Here is an 18,586-nt window from a genome sequence, read left to right as displayed (position 1 = left end):
TACAAGCTACACACAGATGTCTGCATTAGGTGTATGCACTCACAGTTCTCTGACTGTTATTAGAATCTGCTTCATGCATCTCTCTAATCAGAGAATTGACTCACTGAACTACCTATCAATAATTAGAACCAGTTGTCTTCAGAATACATAGTATAACATAAAGAGTTTATTTTATGCTGTTGCTTTAATTTTAATTATTTTGGCCTCTTTTATCGTTTCCCCTTATTTCTTGTGTTTTTTGATAACATGCAACCTTGTATTGTTTTCCTCATGCTGTACTGTTTTCTGTTCTACTGGTCTACCCCTGCCTGCTATGTTCTAAGTTAAAGCTAACACCCTTCATTGTTTTCTTTCGGTTTGGTGTTTTTTTTTCATTTTCTTTCCGCTTTTGCATCCCAGTTCTAAGATAATTATATATTAATATATCTGTTCAGACATTAACCACACAATCATATCTACCTACTCGTTTGTAACGGCAATATAAACACCCATACCGTGGGTTGCACAGATCTATAGGTAGAGGGTCCTGCCGCCTGCGGGTCAGCCCCCACCAGTGTCAGATACACAGAAACAATGCTTTTTTCCCCTTTTATAAAAAAATATAAAATGTCCATTTGCGTCCTATCCAAATTGTGTTTTTGAATGCACCTTGTGTTCTATTTCTTATATTCGTGATCATCCTTGGATGCTCCTATTCTTTTTTCAATTCTTGTTATTCCTAATATCCCCAAACAATCCCCTCCCCTTGTCCTTCTTGTCTGACTTCCCAGGTCCCTGCCATTAGAATGCCTTAAATCTTCTCTCTGCTCTCCCTCACTCACTGCATATGTTTTCCTCTCCTGTTTCACATTTACCTCATGGTTCTCTCTCTCTGTTTTCTTTGTCTCCTCCTTGACTCTCTTATATTGCTGTACCAATAACCCTGTTACTGTGCCATAGTATATTCTGCTTGCAGAGCAGGGGCCCTTTGCACACACAAGATCCACCTTTCCACCTCTTAACTGTGCCCACTGGCAAGAAACCGGATTGGAAGAATGGGGGGTTAGTACTCCAGAGCCGCCCTCTGCTTATTGACTGAAATAGCCACCTTTTCTGCTGCCTATGGTACATGCCAGGGCCGGGAGGGAGGAGCGCGGCGTAATTATAAGCATGTTATTGGCTAGTCAGCATTTTGGATATTTTTTATTACACAATAATACTCGTGCCGTCGGTTTATATGTGCCATTTGTGCAGAGCTCAGTCAGTCTGTCCCTCACACGCAAGGTACAAATAAAGGGAGTCCAGGCTGTCAAACAAACTGGCATGACAGGACCAAGCACACCTGTTCCCAAGGCATTCTTCCAGAGATGTAGTATCCCAAAGGGCGACCCCCCTTGCCAACCCTCAGGCATGTCGTCATTCGTACACACACGTCATGGTCCAACCGGCATGTCCCACCCACCGTGCTAGAGGTACAAGAAACATCGAACCCATATAGCCTACCATCCAACTCCCCCCACCCCTAGCATATACTACCCACTACTTGCAGAGAATTTACTTCAGCAACCTGTCGCTTCCAAGCACACTACTGCCCCCCTCAGGCGCTGTCCCATAAACAGATAAGGAATACAGGGCACTGCCAGTCTGACCGCTCTCGTGCGTGTTACCACACATGCACCGGAAGTGTAGGCGCACCCGGCATGTCCCTCGCGCGCATGGGGTCATTCATTTACAGGGGCTGCAGTGCCCGCCCTTCATGAGTCCGCACGCGCGCTGCCACAAAGGTCATGAGCTTACATTGGTCAGCGGGGCCACCTCAGCCGAGCACTCCCAGATGTCTGTCTGGAGTTGAGAGTGATGGCGCTGCTGCGAGTGGGAGAGCTGCCTCGTCCCTCTCCCAACTGGAACCTGGGAGTGGGAGGGGGGCTGGCAGAGCTCCTGGAGAGCGTCCATGAGGAATGCGTGACTTGCCTAACCGGGCCTCACAAAGTGACTATATATAGAAGTGAAAGTCACACTGGGGAGGTCGGGCACGGAGGTTCCCAGACAGAGAGCAAGGCACTGATCCAAGCCCCCGAATGTACAGAAGTCAGAGGTGCTCTGCCTGCTCGGACTCAGACACTCACTGTATTTATTTACTTTAAACACTGGCAAGCTAAGTGAAATATGGCGTGTCTTTGTCGCAGCCGTGTATATTTCTCCGAAGGCCTCCGCCGATCACCATGATATCTTGGGGGGCCAATTACGAATTTGGCTGTCCATCGGACCGTATTACAAGTTGGGTGGTGTGACCGCCATAGGACTGCTGCTACTGCCAAGGATCTGTGATCCCTGGTGGTCTTGCAGCAGTCTGTTTCTTCACCACCACAGTTTTTATGGCAGTGAGCCCGCCATGAAAAGTGTGGCGATGAGGAAACCAAGGGGGCCCAGGTCCTCTGTTTCCTCAGTACCAGGGAATGCAGGGTTGTGCCCCCTGTATGCATGCACCCCAATTCCTGCATGGTATGGACCTAACAGTCCATTCCATTTAGGAACGTGCTGTGGCAATCTGATTCCAGTGCCTTTCTAAGGCTCAGATATGAGCTATTGAAAGGTACTACAGTGGGACCACTACCACAGGTCCACCCACCAGGATTAAACTCATAACCCAGTGGCGGTCCGATTAGGGGTTTGATGGTGTGGCAGCGGGGCACTAGCGTTTGCCTCTCATACATATCTCTTTTAACTCTCTGAGTTTGATACGATGCTGTCTGCACGTTCACATGTCTTGTCTCACACCGCGTTTGTGTATTTATTATCCTAAGGGCACACTAGTGCTTGACATGTGTAAGGAAATGTCTCTTTTTGCATGGTCACACCCAAACATTTGGACTGATGTTGCTGGGTTTTCAGTTCTGGAAGTGAACTGAGACCTGCCAACCAGGCTCCAGTCCCTGTGCTCTGAATCTTAACAGTATATGTTTAATTGGCTTACCTCCAATTGGCATAAGATAACTTACTTATAAATCCCTCGTTTATGGTATTAGTGGTACCCAAGGGCCTGTAAGTTAAGTGACCCTCGTGGACTGAAGCACTAATTTTGCCACCACGAGTGTGACAAAGCAAAGCATGATTCTTAGTCTGCCACTGCAGGCTGGTAGATCAGTTTTGAATTGCTATACCAACTTTGTCATTTAAATTAATAACAAAGCCCAAACCTTCCATTTTAATATATATAATACACCATTTGGCAGGCCAAACGAACCCTAATGGTGGAGTGCATGATATTGAGAGGAAAGACATGGGTTTTTCCAGGTCCTGACAGTAAAAACGACACATTGTTGTTTTTACTGTGGACGGTCTATTAGCCCTATTAGCGAGTATGGAATTACACACTGAAAACTCAGCAGTGTTAATCAAATGGGACTACTAAAGTTGGTACTTCAAGGTATCAAATTAAACGGTAAATTAAACCTGAATTGTTACCTCAAGTTAAATTTAATTTAATGTAACTATTTTACAAATGGCAATTTAGAAAGTTGCCACTTTGGTGCCCAAAGTTGTCCAGTAGCCCCTTATGGTTCACACAGCTTCTGTCCTCAAGACAGTCTGCTGCCTTGCTGCGGAGACATGTGAACGACTTTCAGGAAGAGGGCAAAGGACATGCCAAGGGAAGAGGTGTGAACTCCTCCGGGCAGGAAGGCCAGAGCAGGTGTGATCCACAAGGCGAGCTTCACAGGGGAATCCATCTTTGAAGTGCAAATAGTAGTCACACTAGGAAGGGGCAGACAGGGTTGCATCTGAAGCAGAGTCGGCAAAGCTGTTGCCTAACCGTTTGTTCAAGGGAAGTGTAGCTCCAGGTAGCCACACCTTTGGGTTGGGCTATGGAGCACTACACAGAGAGAAAACGTCCTCGCCATGTTGGAGTGGACAGAATAGTGTACTCTAGGACATCTAAATCACACACTTCACAGGAAGTCCTCATCAGTTGGGGGCAAACTTGTAGCCCATTGGCTAGTTAGTCCCACAACCCTGTAGGCTCATAGGGGCGTAAAAGTAACATCCGTGGCACCCAGACATCAGGTCATTTCTGTACTGGGAAGAAGACAAAAGAAGTAACACCCTGCTGCTCCCTGGACCCAGCAAAGAGAGGCTGCAATAAAGACTGGACTACACCTGCTGAACCTGTGGATTAGCAAAGAGATGACTGTGCCTGTTGTACCCTACTTGAGGAAAAGTTGCCAAACAGAGAAAGTGGTGCCATGAGTCAGTTAGCTGATCCCTGTCATAGTTACAGGGCCACAAAAACTAAGAAGCCCCTGCCCTTGAGGACCCCGCCTCAAGAAGCCTGACCACTGCTGAATGCCCAGGTGCAGCATAAGAGACCAAGCCGTAACCCCCAAAAGTTGACCCAGAGTCTGCTGGACTCAGGAGAGTTGTCAGAGTGCCATTTGGTCACCCAGCAAGAACGATCAACCCCTCACCTGAGGCTAAAGTCACCCCCCTCCCACATTCACGTCAAGCACCATGGGGTAGCTATAGGAAGACTCAATCAATCAGGGGGTTTAAATAGTGTGTTACTCACCCGTGAGGGTCTCAAGGCGCGGGCGGCTCTGGATCAGTTGAAGAGCCAGGTCTTGAGGTCCTTTCTGAACATGTGCAGGGAAGGGGAGCATCTGATGTTCGCCGGGAGCGCCTTCCAGGTTTTGGCTGCAATGTAGGAGAAAGCTGTCCCGCCGGTTCTGTTTCTGCAGATACGGGGGACCTCAGCCAGGGCGAGGTCTGCGGAGCGAAGGTTCCTCTTGGCTACGTGGAAGGATACTCTATTGTTGAGGTATTTTGGTCCGATGTTGTGAAGGGATTTGTAGGCGTGGGTAAGGAGCTTGAAGGTGACCCTCTTCTTGACAGGGAGCCAGTGGAGGCCTCGTAGGTGTGGGGTCATGTGCTCATGGCGCGGTGTCCCGAGGACGAGTCTGGCTGCGGCGTTCTGGATGGTCTGAAGTCTGTGCAGGAGAGTTTTGTTGATTCCGCCATAAAGGGTGTTGACGTAGTCCAGTCTGCTGGTAATGAGGGCGTGGGTCACGGTCTTTCTGCATTTGGGGGGATTCACTTGAAAGTCTTACGGACTGCAAAGGCTGTTGAAACTAGCGGAGGCGACAGCGTTGATCTGGCGGTTCATGGAGAGGGAGGAGTTAAGGATGATGCCAAGGTTCCGAGCGTGGTCTGTAGGGGTGGGTGGGCTCCTGAGGGTGGAGGGCCACCAGGTGTTGTCCCAGATGGAGGTGCACGGGCCAAGGATGATTACCTCGGTCTTCTCTGAGTTTAGCTTCAGGCAGCTGTCTTTCATCCAGGCTCCCACGTTCTTCATACCTCAAAGCTCTGGTTCAGCAGCCTCAACATCCAAGCACCTTCGGCTTACTGTATCCCTTGCTTCAGGGCCACTTCTTTGACTTCAATGGTGGTTTGACATAAGGACTTGGAACTGGACTGTAGACTGCTAAAACTAACAGCTAACTACCCCCTGGACCTGCTCTGAGCCACAGCCACCCTGGATTGAGCTAAGGCTTTTAATTGGACCTTTCTGCACCTGATACATTTTATGTCATTGTTACACTATGAGATCACATAACCACACTATATGATAATCTACATTTCACACAATATGCAATGAACTTCAGTGCCCAACAGAGGGTAAGTAATCTCTATGCAATACAACGTGGGCCGAAGAAATGCTCCACTGTCTGAATGCATTACCCTGGCTGAGTGGGCTCCGGACGCGGGCTCGCTAGGCCACACCCAATGCTCAGCTGTGATGCAACCGGTCTGACCGGCAGTTATGGTTAATTAGTTCATTAGTCAATGTGAGGTGTGTTTCTCTCCTATTTTTCTAATGTAACCAAAATACCATGGCCCCAGTTATTCCTTCCCACTTTCAATTTTATTTGTAGGCTTTCCCTTGGGACCTTAAGATTCATTTAGGTTACTTGTATTTACATTGTACTGTTATTTATTAATTTAATACTGTGCAACATTGAAGGATAGATACAATCTAGCTTAAATGGGCTGTAATAGCAAATACAAAATAAATAAAACTATATTAAGAGACCACTACTATAAAATGCATATATGTATCTATATATACATTTTTTTAAGGCATAAAGCATAAGAATATACTAAAAAATCGAAAGCAAAATATTAAATAAATTATAAGATTAAATAAATATAAAAGATTACTGAAAATATAAAAAACTTAATTATACAAAATTCTCTCTTTCTCTCTCTCTCTCTCTCTCTCTCTCTCTCTATATATATATATATATATATATATATATATATATATATATATATATATATATATATATATATATATATATATATATATATATATATATATATATATATGTAGATATATGTATTACCTACTGGCAGTCGCCAGTAGGTAGTTATAGTTAGGACCAATTTTCCATAGAAAATCGCAGCTACAGCCCGAACTGCTGAACGGAATTACACCAAATTTGGCAAAGAGGTAGACCTTGGTTCAGAGTTGTGCCTTTTTATTAAATGGTGTAAATCCGTTCAGAAGTTCCTGAGAAAATCTAAATTAAAATCACATATATATCTATGGCCGCGCAGGATCCGCGCACCCTGCCGAGCACGAGCTGTATGCTAATTGGCTGTCAACACTCCAAATCAGGAAGTGTTGGCAGCCATCTTGTGCCTCGGTAGAACAGAGGCACAAGAAAGCAGAAAAAAACACAAAACGCAAAAAGGGGGCAGGATAGAAACACCCTGACCCCCTAGGCCTGCTCAGGGTAAAAAAAAGCATTACAAGAAAAACCCAGCAAGATTTGCGCACCCAGTGCGAATCTCGGCTGAAATTTTGAAAAAAACGAAGCGCAGGCTCCCGCGCTTCGTTGTTAATTAGTCTGGGGGCAAAACTTATTATATAAAGGGGGGCTCAGAGGGGACACCCAGCTCCGGGGACTGCCACCCCTGGGCTTATTTACATTAGGAGGGGAGCTCTCAGACCCCCCAGCCCCGTGGACCGCCACCCAGGGGCTTCTTTATATAGGTGGGGGTGCTCTCAGGCCCCTCCAGCCCCGGGGCTTTCAGAAAGGAGTGGCGGGGGGCTCACTTCCCCCCACGGCCCCGGGGACCGTCACCCCCTAGGCTCTAATTAATTTGGAATGCAGAGGGCACACTGCGACCCACAGCCCCAGGGACCACCCTGTGGCCCGTTTTAAGCTGAGGAATGAAATCCTCTTCAATCCTGAGGGCCCCTGGGGGCCAACTAGCCACCAGGTATCTCCAGTAAGCGCCACGGAGCTGCATCGCAGAGTGTTGTAAAAAGGGGCATGGCCTCTAAACACCTCTCTGCAACACAGCTCTCTGACGCATACTGGAGGTACCTGGTGGGCTAGTAGACCCCTAGGGACCCTCAGGATTGAGAAGGAATTAATTTTCCAACTTAAAACGCGCCACAGGGCGTGTTAACAGACATATCACCTCAGGCCCCGCCCCCTTCCTTTACCATTGTGCAAACGCGCCCTGTGGTGCGTTTTAAGTTGAGGAATTAATTCCTCTTCAATCATGAGGGTCCCTGGGGGCCAAATAGCCCACCAGGTACCTCCAGTATGTGCCAGGGAGCTGCGTTGTAGAGAGGTGTTCAGAGGCCATGCCCCTTTTTTAAAAACTCTGCAATGCAGATCTGTGGCGCTGACTGGAGGTACCTAGTGGGCTAGTTTGACCCTAGGGACCCTCAGGATTCAAGGGGACTTAATCTCCCAACTTGAAACGGACACAGGGCTCGTTTACACAGGGGCGAAGGGAGGGGAAGGGGCCTGAGGTGAAGTGTGCAAATACGCCCTGTGGCATGTTTTAAGTTGGGGAAATTATTTACCTTCAATCCTGGGAGCCGCTGGGGGCCAACTAGCCCACGAGGTGCTTCCAATAAGCGCCATTTATTTATTTATTTATTTATTTATAAAAACATTTATAAAGCGCGAACGACGGCCCTTAGGCATCTCTGCGCTGAAGTTGCTGCATTGTTTTAAGCCTCAAAGAGCGGAAGTTCATTGGTAAGCCAGGTTTTTAGTTGCTTGCGGAACATCCAGAGGGAAGGACTAATTCTGATCGATTCTGGTAATTGTGCTGCGTTGCAGAGAGGTGGTCCAGGCCGTACCCCTTTTTACACCTCTCTGCAATGGTACTTACTGGACGTACCTACCAGGCTAATTGGCACCTAGGGACCCTCAGGATTCAAGGTGAGTTAATCTTGCAACTTAAAATGGCCACAAGGTGTGTTTACACAGTGGGGAAGGGAGGGGACGGGGCCCTGAGGTGACGTGTGCAAAAATGCCCTATGGCGTGTTTCAAATTGGGCAATTATTCCCCTTCAATCCTGAGGGCCCATGGGGGCCAACTAGTCCACCAGGTGCTTCCAGTAGGCGCCACTGCGCTGCGTTGCAGAGAGGTGGTCCAGGCCGTGCCCATTTTCTCTGCAACGCAGCTCTGTGGTGCTAACTAAAGATACCTGATGGGCTAGTTGTACCAAAGGGACACTCAGGATTCATGGAGAATTTATCCCCCAAATTAAAACGGCCACAGGGCGTGTTTCCACACGCCAGCTCAGCCACCCCCTCCCTTCACCAGTGTGCAAATGCACCCTGTGGTGCATTTTAAGAGGTAGTTTTAACCCCCTGCCCTATTATATACTAGGGGTTTACAGAGGAGGTCATGCTAATAACAGGGATACCCCAACGCATAGTGTTCCCTAGTGTATGTTGGTGTTTTACCTGTATTCTAAGTGTGTTTTAGCATAGCACTGGCTCTAGGACTTGTTAGTCAGAGTCAGTTACCATAGTAACCATCTGAAAAAGTTGAGGGTACAGGATGATTTTGCAACAAGGCCTCTTTCTACTCCTCTATTTGTTCTTTCTGCACATCTTCCTTCTTCCTGCACTTTTCTTCGTCTTTGAGGACTATTGTTGCTTCTTTCTGCATTTCTTTTTCTTCCTTCTGTGTGTTTTTTCTTCTTTCTTCACATGTCCTACCTCTGTAGGCATTGTTAGAAACCAGCATTTAAAAAAGCTTTGAAATTCACTTTAAAAACCATAGGTTTCAGTTACGTTAAAGTTAGAAATTAGCATTTAAAAAACCTTTGAAATTCATTAAAAAAACAATAGGTTTCAGGCATGTTATAGTTAGGAATTAGCATTTAAAAAACATTAGAAATTCACTGAAAAAACCATAGGTTTCAGGGGCGTTATAGTTAGCTGGACATTTCACTCGTACAAAACCATTGAAATTCCCCCGTTATAGTTAGTTTAGCTAACTATAACTCGCGCGCCCGCAATGCACTGCTGATGACGTCACATATTACATCACTCATGGCATTGTCAGTGACATCACTCATGTCATCACTGATGACATCTCAAATGACATCACTGATGACATCATCCTGGTGATAGAGTGGCAGACCTCCTCTCACCCTAATATAACCTTTTGATATACAAACTCAAAAATAGAAACTAACATTTTCAAAAAAAGGGAGATACCAATACCAGTTACAACACACCTATTCAGTAATTCCAAGATCTACACACACATCAACTCAATCACCAATAGTTCTATGCAGTCACTCATACATGTACTCGCTCATCATATGTACTCATACACCTATACAACCTGTTACACACCGCCACTCATCCATAGAGTTACTCACACACATAGTCACTCATGCTAATAAAAAATCAAACATCCATTTACTTGTATATACAGTTATACACACACCACCACACTTACTTCTAAAGAAACTTACACATACTTACTCTCTTAAACAATCACTTATAGAAACACATACTTATTTATCCATGAACTCTTCCAAACTCTCACTTTCACATACACTCACTTATATACACCAATAATCACATATACTACTTTAAAACATATGTAGTTACTCATAAAGACACTATTGAGCTAGTCATTCACTTACTAACACACCCATACACACACTCATCCACCCATACAGTCCTTCACACATGCTGTCTTCAAATAACATACAAACAGTGAGTCACTCATTCATGCATCTATGAGCGAAGTAATACCCCCTACCGAACCATACAGACACTCATACTGATACCCCAAAAAACAAGTAATAACCCAAATAGGCACTCATGTAGCTACTCATCAACCCATGCAGGCAATTATTCATAAGGTGAGAGACTGATACAGATATTTACATATTTTAACATTATTCGCTAACCCATGTATTCACTAAGATACACTTAATCAGTCAGTTATACAATCAATGTTATTAAAAAAACTATCCATTTAGACACTTATTTGCCCATTTATTCTTCCATCGACCTTGAGCTATACATATATAAAAAATATTTAATTTTCAGAAAAACACACATTCACTGGTTGATGTCATCAGTGATGCCATCAGCGATGTCACTGACCATGCCATGAGTGATCTAATATATGACGTCATCAGCAGTGCATTGCGGGCGCCCGAGTTATAGTTAGCTTAACTAACTATAACGGGGGAATTTCTTTTTTCTTTTTTCTTTTGTTTATTATTTTATTTCAGCAATCAATCGTACATTGAGCAAAATACAAAATCGGGATAGGTCTCATGTCAGTGCAATACATCCAGAGTAACTAACAAATGAAACAAATATCTTAAATCCATTTAGAAATCGGATCCCACATTTTTTATCCCAGCCTTTTTTTTCTTATCCCCTTACGTCTATACATAGCCATTTCTAATTGATATATAGAAAGCAATTTACACTGCCATTGATGAAAAGCTGTGGGTTCAGTATCAATCTAACGAGAAGTTATGCAAAAAGAGGAAAATGGACATACAGATAAACAGAAAGGCTTCTTCATCAGTAGGCCTAATCCCAGAGTGATCTGCTTGGAGACCAAAGATTACCAATTCAGGAGTGAGTTTGACAACAATCCCTATCTTATTATTTATAAAAAATTCAATGTCAGTGATAAGCGGGAAAGTTTCTCACATTTAAAAAACATATGAATAGAGTCCGCGCCCGTCTCTTCGCAGCGATTACATCTTGATTCACCCCGACCTTCCACTTCGTTATTTTAGCAGGAGAATAATACAAATCGAAGATGGACATATAGTGTTGGCTTTGAAGCGATCCATTAAAAAGTATCTTAGTTGATAACTCAATTGATCTTCCCATGTCAACAATTGCAATATCTAGTTTCCTTTGCCATTTATTCTCTATTAGAGACAAATCATCTTCGAATTTATTAATGGTAATTTGATAAACTGGTCCTATTTTCTTTGCTTTCCTGCTAATCTCTAGTATCTTATTTGGGTTCATACAGCAGTGAGTGAGAAGACCTTTTGATTCTAGAAATCTCCGAATCTGAATATACTTAAAAAAGTGATTCTTCGGTAATCCATATTTAATTTGAAGAGCAGAAAAGGAAATAAATTGACTATCTTCATATTAATCTCCCAATACCTGAATTCCGGTGAGGAACCATCTTTTATGATTGGATCATGAAAGACAGCTGATAGGGCTGGCTTATTGAGAACTGGAAAATAATAAGTAATTACACCTGGTACGAAGATTTTCTTTTCCGCGAAGTGAGCAAGGGACTCAAGTCTGAGCATACCCTGCCAACTTATGGCATCCATCACCACCCCCTTTTGTACCGCTTTGTTCGCCATAAGTTGGCAGGGTATGCTCAGACGTGAGTACCTTGCTCACTTTGCCACTAGATTCAAGCAAGCCTGGCTGAAGACGGCTGTAATGCCAGAAACCGGTCCTAGGAAGCTTGTGTCTGGTCCAGGGAAGGCATGGCTTGGCAGTTCGGGCTGGACTGTTCCCATGAGGCACAGGGTCAGACTGATTTGCATATGGCCATGTCTGAACTGGGGTGGCAGAGTGGGCTAAAGAACGGTGATGGATTAAACCCAGATCTGTTGACTTGGTGTGAGTGTTTGATTGGTTCAGATGCTCCGTCTATCAGCACCCCCTTTTGTACCACTTTGTTCGCCATAAATTGGCAGGGTATGCTCAGACATGAGTCCCTTGATCACTTTGCCACTGATTCAAGCAAGCCTGGCTGAAGACGGCTGGAATGCCAGAAACCGGTCCTTGGAAGCTTGTTTCCGGTCCAGGGAAGGCATGGCTTGGTAGTTCGGGCTGGACTGTTCCCATGAGGCACAGGGTCAGACTGATTTGCATATGGCCATGTCTGAACTGGGGTGGCAGAGTGGGCTAAAGAATGGTGATGGATTAAACCCAGATCTGTTGACTGGGTGTGAGTGTTTGATTGGTTCAGATGCTCCGTCCATCACCACCCCCTTTTGTACCGTGGGGTCACATTATCAGCACTGGTCACATGGCTGATTTTAAAATAAAGACAAGCATTTGCAATACAATCAGCCCAATTGCATTGCAAATGCTTAAGTTTAAAATTGAGTGTGGCGCCGCTTGAAGGACACCGCGTTCGTTTTTAGGTCTCGCGACCTATCGATGCGCGCAAGCGCATCGAGCGTAGCGAGAATTCATGTGGCGAAAACATCTTCAAACCAAAGGGCTTTCAGCCCCGCGGTTTTTATGCAGTGCCCGTGTACATGCACGCGCATCGCATGCAAGCCCAGCCCAGTCCTCCCCTCATTCACGCCCACCCACCAGGCTCTCCCGCCCCCATTAGGCTTCTCTCCCAATCCGCCTGCCTCCCGCCTGCCTCCCCTCGCGCATTCACGCCTCCCACCAGGCTTTCCCGCCCCCATCCGGCGTTCACGCCTCCCACCAGGCTTTCCCGCCCCCATCCGGCTTCCCTCGTAATCTGCCTGCCTCCCCTCGCTCGCATTCCCGCACCAGGCTCTCCCGAAACATTACTTTTTTCACTGCTGGCCGGCCCATCTAGTTTTGCACGGCTTTCGTTTTCCGCTTGTCTGTTTAATTTGGTTTCGTTCTACCCTCTCCTCACAGCTCGCTCTCCTTCCCCCTGCTATCTTAGGCTCCCCTGGTCCTGGGGCAGCCCCTCTCCCCTGCCTTTGGAATCTCATTCTTGTGCGATCTGTTCAGTTTCTGTGGAGGTCCATGGATGAGGATGTATCCCGAGTAAGTGGGTTACATTCGTTTTGATAGGGACACGTGTTGGGGGAAGAAAGTATTAATCTGGAAGTTTGCTTTTACTTCTTGTTCAGCCCGTCCCGTCCTCCTGCTTGCGTTTCAAGGTCTTCTCTGTGCGCCACCATTGTCCAAGTTAACTTTGCTCCCGCCCCCTCCCGTTGTCTGAGTTCACCACCTCCCTTGCCCCCCCTCCTCGCCATTTTCAGGGTGTGTGGTGTTATATATGATGTGGAGCCCTACAACAATACTGCATGCTGCACCCGCACCAGGGCAGTAAGCACACCGACTTTCATTGCCCATCGGCTTCCATACACCTCACTCTTCCAAAGAAAATCATCTTTGATCGGCACAAACTGTTAGGAAGCTTCAGTAATGTGTTTAATTTAAGTTGTAGATTATTATTATAACAACGTTTTCTTCATTGTTTATGGTCTTTTATTGAAGTGAAACCACGTTATAAATGAAAGATGGCTGAAATGCAGCGTGAATTTGAAACGTCTAAGATTAATCCCGGCATCCTTGCTTCACTAATGTGTGTGATCCTGGGCAAAATCTTTTTCACCAAGCCGCCTTTGTGTACATCACATATGACAGAACCTTTGAATGTGTGAGTTCGGGGTGTGCGCTGTTCAAAAACCTCTCTTATGTTTGATTTTAATATTTTAAAATGTAAAATCTATAATAAATAACTAGGCCTTTTATAGTGTTCACGTGTCTCTTCTTTAAGCAACTTCCGGGCCAGGTCTCCTTCCCCTCCAGTCCACTCCACCTCAGTCTCTCCTTTCACGTATCCTAAGACCACCTCCTCTGTTTTTTTCCTAAAACCCCAGCGTGCGCTCGGCCTCATGCCAGCATTTCTCCTCCCCTAATTATTCACTTGTCGGCCGGCCAGCACATCAAAGGCTGCTGCTCTCCGTGCGTCTCTCACCCGTCCTTCCTTGTAATTATTTACATGACTTTAGTTTAACAGTTCTTCTTCCTCATCTCTGGTACACGCAGTTGAGTTTCATTGACCTTTTTTCCTCTTAAACATTAGTATAGCGAGAACAATCCCAGTGATTTTCAAAATGTGGGCACTTAATGTTTTGTTCTCGTCAAAATCCCAATGTGTTTTTAGCTTTGACTGATCTTACAGTTGCTTGTTTTAGCTATAAAGCCAATAAAATGGGCTATCGTGGTAATAATTCCTGTTCTTTACATTATGCCACGGTTTTGGATTTGAGGTTTTCTACAGTGTGGTCCGTCGCATCTAGATGCCAGAACACTTAGTTTACACAGTTGTTTAACAAAAAAGTATAAGCAAAGTATAAAATCAGAGCCACACCAGTTATATTTACATTAAATTAATATTCTAGAACCCAGTTTATTGAATTTGGTGTATACCTTCATGTTTTAGTGAAGGAGGAAAGTGTTTTTTAAAGGTCTCGTGCTTTTCTTCCAATAGTTAATTAGTTTTTGTTTGATCTTGAGTTATATAATCAAGAACATTTCAGGAGTTAGATTATCCCTTTCAATGAAGGCAGCACACGCAACGCCACTCACACACGCAACGCCACTCACACACGCAACGCCACTCACACACGCAACGCCACTCACACACGCAACGCCACTCACACACGCAACGCCACTCACACACACGCAAGCCCACTCTCACACACGCAAGCCCACTCTCACACACGCAATGCCACTCACACACGCAATGCCACTCACACACGCAACGCCACTCACACACACAACGCCACTCACACATGCAACGCCACTCACACATGCAACGCCACTCCCACATGCAACGCCACTCACACATGCAACGCCACTCACACACGAACAACACTCACGTTGCCAATAGATCGCGCAGTACGACAGGTGGAACTATTACAATGGCAAATAACAATGCCTTTCACTGTTGTTATCATTTAGAATACATAAAGGGCTTTGTCATTTACACAACCAATAGCTCAAACTTTCCTACTGCGAGACCTATTGGCAACGCCAGTGCTTGTTTTCTTTTTTAACTTTAACACTGAGCGCAGTGTCCTTGAAGCGGGCACTGCACTCAGTGTTAAAGTTAAGAATTATATAAGTAAACAAAGCACAGTGTCCTTCAATCGGCGGCGCACTCAGTTTTAAAGTAAAAAAAAAACAGAGCCCGGTACTCTTGAAGTTGACGCCGTGAAAATATAAATAAATAAAGAACGTGCTGTGTCCCTAGCTCATTGAAGACATTCTTAAAAATACAATTTAGAGGGCGTAGCCACTGTAAAACAAGAACAGACGCTCACAGCGCACCTCTGGACAGCAAGCCACACGCACCGCAGCTGGCCAGCGACGGGGCTGCTGACCATCTGAAAGAAAATAGTTCTCACCGAGTATACAATGCCGAACGTGTAATGCCGCAAGTAAAACATCCAGTCCGGTGGGCGGGGCTAAAAGTGGAGAGGAGGGTAACAAGAAGGGTCTAAGAAGCCTCCTTTTCAATCACGAGCCATCGTTTAGCATGGAGGATGATGCCAGCGAATGAAAAAGATGGGTGGGGCTTCAAGTCCGCCTCTGAAGGCTTCTGAAACCGTATTGACTTCAAAAAACCCTTGCATGGCGAGTGCGGTGCATGCGCGCTGCTAATGCCAGTCGAGAACTAAAAAACAGCAGGCATAGTGAAAGGAAGGGGAGTGAGAATAAATTCCTCTCAGAATCCCAGACTCTGACTTCTCTTCCTCGGCAAGCCAAGTCAAAATGGTGGGTCAGTGCTCTGATACCTATCCTACCTTTGGCATGGCAAACCATATCCAGCAGGCACACATTTTCCCCTGCTGTTAATGAACAAATTGTAATTCTTTTTACCTTCTCCCAACTTCCATTTAGTGCCACACCATCTAGATAAGTAGTGATGCTGAGATTAGAACCCGGCTCCAGTGCCAGCCTCTTACCCACACCTGAGCCTGTCCACTAGACCAAATTTGAATTTAATCAATAACACATCATCTTAACCACTGAACCATATCTCAACCCACTCACAAGATATCTCATTTTACCATTAATCCACATTAATCCACATTTGACACATATCACTGCGACTCACATCAACTTAAAAAATAAACCACCTCTTCTCCCAAAAATAGGTAACAGGTCACACACGCAGCTAATCACTACAGCTTGACTAGTAGTTTATGGAAGTTTAGTATCGAATTACTGCAGCAACCGGTGTACCTATTCAGAGGCACCAACATATGGAATCAATGCATAGCTCATTTTGGTTTTCACATAAGATTCACTCACAAAACACGAGATTTCACCTACTGCATTGTACATGCATACCACATTATTTGTATCTATGTGAAATGGTGATACATGCTAATGTTGTGAGAAATTGTGGTTCTGAACTATAAATGTAAACACAATGGAAAGTGGAATTATAAAAAAAAAATTATTACAGATTGGTTGTTTCTTTCGTACATCTTACAGGCAGTAGGCGTGCTGTCAGGTGACACGGGTAACCTACCGTCCATTTGTTAATGCATTGTGGGGTGACAATAATTGGAATCACAGCATGGGCTGACTAGGACTTTCAAGATAATGAGAAGCAATGTAGCTTGGGCCTTGAAAACTGAGAATAAAATGTATCCTGTGTGAGAAGCAGGGGCACAACCCCCATTGTGCTAAGAGCGCCCCCTATAGCCATGTCCAACTGACTTGAAGTTCTTAAATACTGGAATGGCACGCTGGAGGCTATTTACTGTTTGACGAGGCTGCCTTTAAATGCCCATGCTTTCCGTGCCCCCTCAGCCCTGCTCTCTGCGCCTGATCTAGGCCTCTGCAAGGTAACCACTAGCAAGGGATAGCGAAGGATGCAAAAGTCAAATTGGGGAGATGGGATGCCCTGCAGAAGCAGACAACAACAATAGCCAGCGATACAATCTTGCCACACTGTAACTACCAGTGCAAGGCAATGAGAGACAAACAATATGTGAGAGATTTTGCTTTTCAGAGTAAAAAAATATATATGAAAAAGTATAAAAATATTAGTAGTGGTTTGACCCATTCATGATACCAGGCATGGAATATTGCATTCTGGTTCTATCAGCCATTTTAGTCCCTGCAGATGATATCTATAGGGCACTATTATTTCACACAAAGCACAGTAGTAGCCGAAGTTGCTGTACTGCATTGGGTGAAAGGTAGAGGGCAGGACAGCAAACATAGGGTGCTCCAGCTCTCTTCCCAGGTGCTGTGCACATATGCTCTAAATTGCACCAGCACCCAGCTTTGCACCATGCAAAGGTGTGGACATGTTCTCTAAGATAGGTTTTGTACTGGCAGTGCAACACACAATGCATAGACTGATTTAAAACGTTCCCCACTTTGGAATGTGTGCTGTGCAGTGCAGCAGACATGCGAAGTTTGAAAAGTTTGGAGGAATACAAACATTTCGACTATATTGCGCCTTCCTCAAGGCAGCATATTTCTGGTTGTAAACCCTGTTTACCAATGTTATTAGACATGGCTTTGGAGACACCCCTCACACCCCCGCCCCTCACTCCCTCTCTTCCCCCAAAGCTTGGGTCCAGTTGCATGCCTGATGAGGAGCACATAGTCACATGAACCCTTTCCTCAACTGTGTGGTATTTAACTGGTCCACTATCAGAACAGATCCAACTTCCATGCAACATTTAAAAAAACATTTCGGTCAATTTACCTCTGTCCCCACACAACTCACTCTTGGCTCTCTGCCTAAGAGATTTCCGTATTTTGCTGGCAAACCTTAATATGTACTCAATCTTTTGCAGGTTGGCGAAGAGTTCACCAGGAACTTAAACGCATGGCATAACCCCAGCACCCTTGGCCACACTCCTCTCGAAAACCTTCTCTAATTGTGAAAGATTCGGTCACCCCATAGGCAGTGTCTCTCAGACTTGAAGAGTCTTATATGAGAGGGGTTGGACCCGTCAAGATATCGGGAAAAAAGCCCTGTGGGTCTGGGCGAGGTACAGGCATGGTCGACCTGGCCCCCCATTGCTTCTTCTACCCCAACCCTACCGACCTCTCAGAGGTACAGGCTGCCCTAACCACGGAGCCCACTATGGAAAACGGGTGTGATTTGTAGTGCTTCAATACGCACGTTGGCCCTCTAACCGCTACACATATTCCACCCTGTTAAAACAATGAGGACATTCATCTGACCTGAAAGTGTGGAGGCCGCTCCCGCTCTGAGGCTGAGGTCTCAGCAGTCTGCTGCGTGATGGAGACTGAGGGTCCGCACGAGGAATCTCAGCACCGCCCTCGCGCCCCCACCTCCCACTTAACACCTGCGGCCTATTTCTGTCGAGGGCACGGCTGGCACGACGCCTGTGGCAGCTGAGAGAAGGGGGAGGGGAAAGACGAAGAGAGCAAGAGATGACAGCACGAGTGGATGGACAGCCGTGGGGTGAATAAAAAGTGGAGAGGAAAATAAGAATTTGGATATAGCCGCTTGATAGATATTTTTTTGCAGTTTAGATTCACTGTTT

General features: G+C 45.5%; 1 protein-coding gene across 1 annotated transcript in view; it reads right to left on the bottom strand.

Moving 5' to 3' along the window:
• The window catches only part of TRIM72 (tripartite motif containing 72), a 121,313-nt gene extending 102,944 nt beyond the window's left edge, over nucleotides 1–18,369 (bottom strand). The window contains exon 1 of the mRNA XM_086932065.1: nucleotides 18,261–18,369. The gene's annotated coding sequence lies outside the window, so the exon portion shown is untranslated. The remainder of the gene's footprint in view (nucleotides 1–18,260) is intronic.
• Between the last annotated feature and the right edge of the window lie 217 nt (nucleotides 18,370–18,586).

The sequence above is a fragment of the Lissotriton vulgaris genome, chromosome 7, assembly GCF_964263255.1.
Source record: "Lissotriton vulgaris chromosome 7, aLisVul1.2, whole genome shotgun sequence".
NCBI lineage: Eukaryota > Metazoa > Chordata > Amphibia > Caudata > Salamandridae > Lissotriton > Lissotriton vulgaris.
Note: the sequence above shows the minus strand (reverse complement) of the source record. Positions and strands in the feature narration are given on the sequence as shown.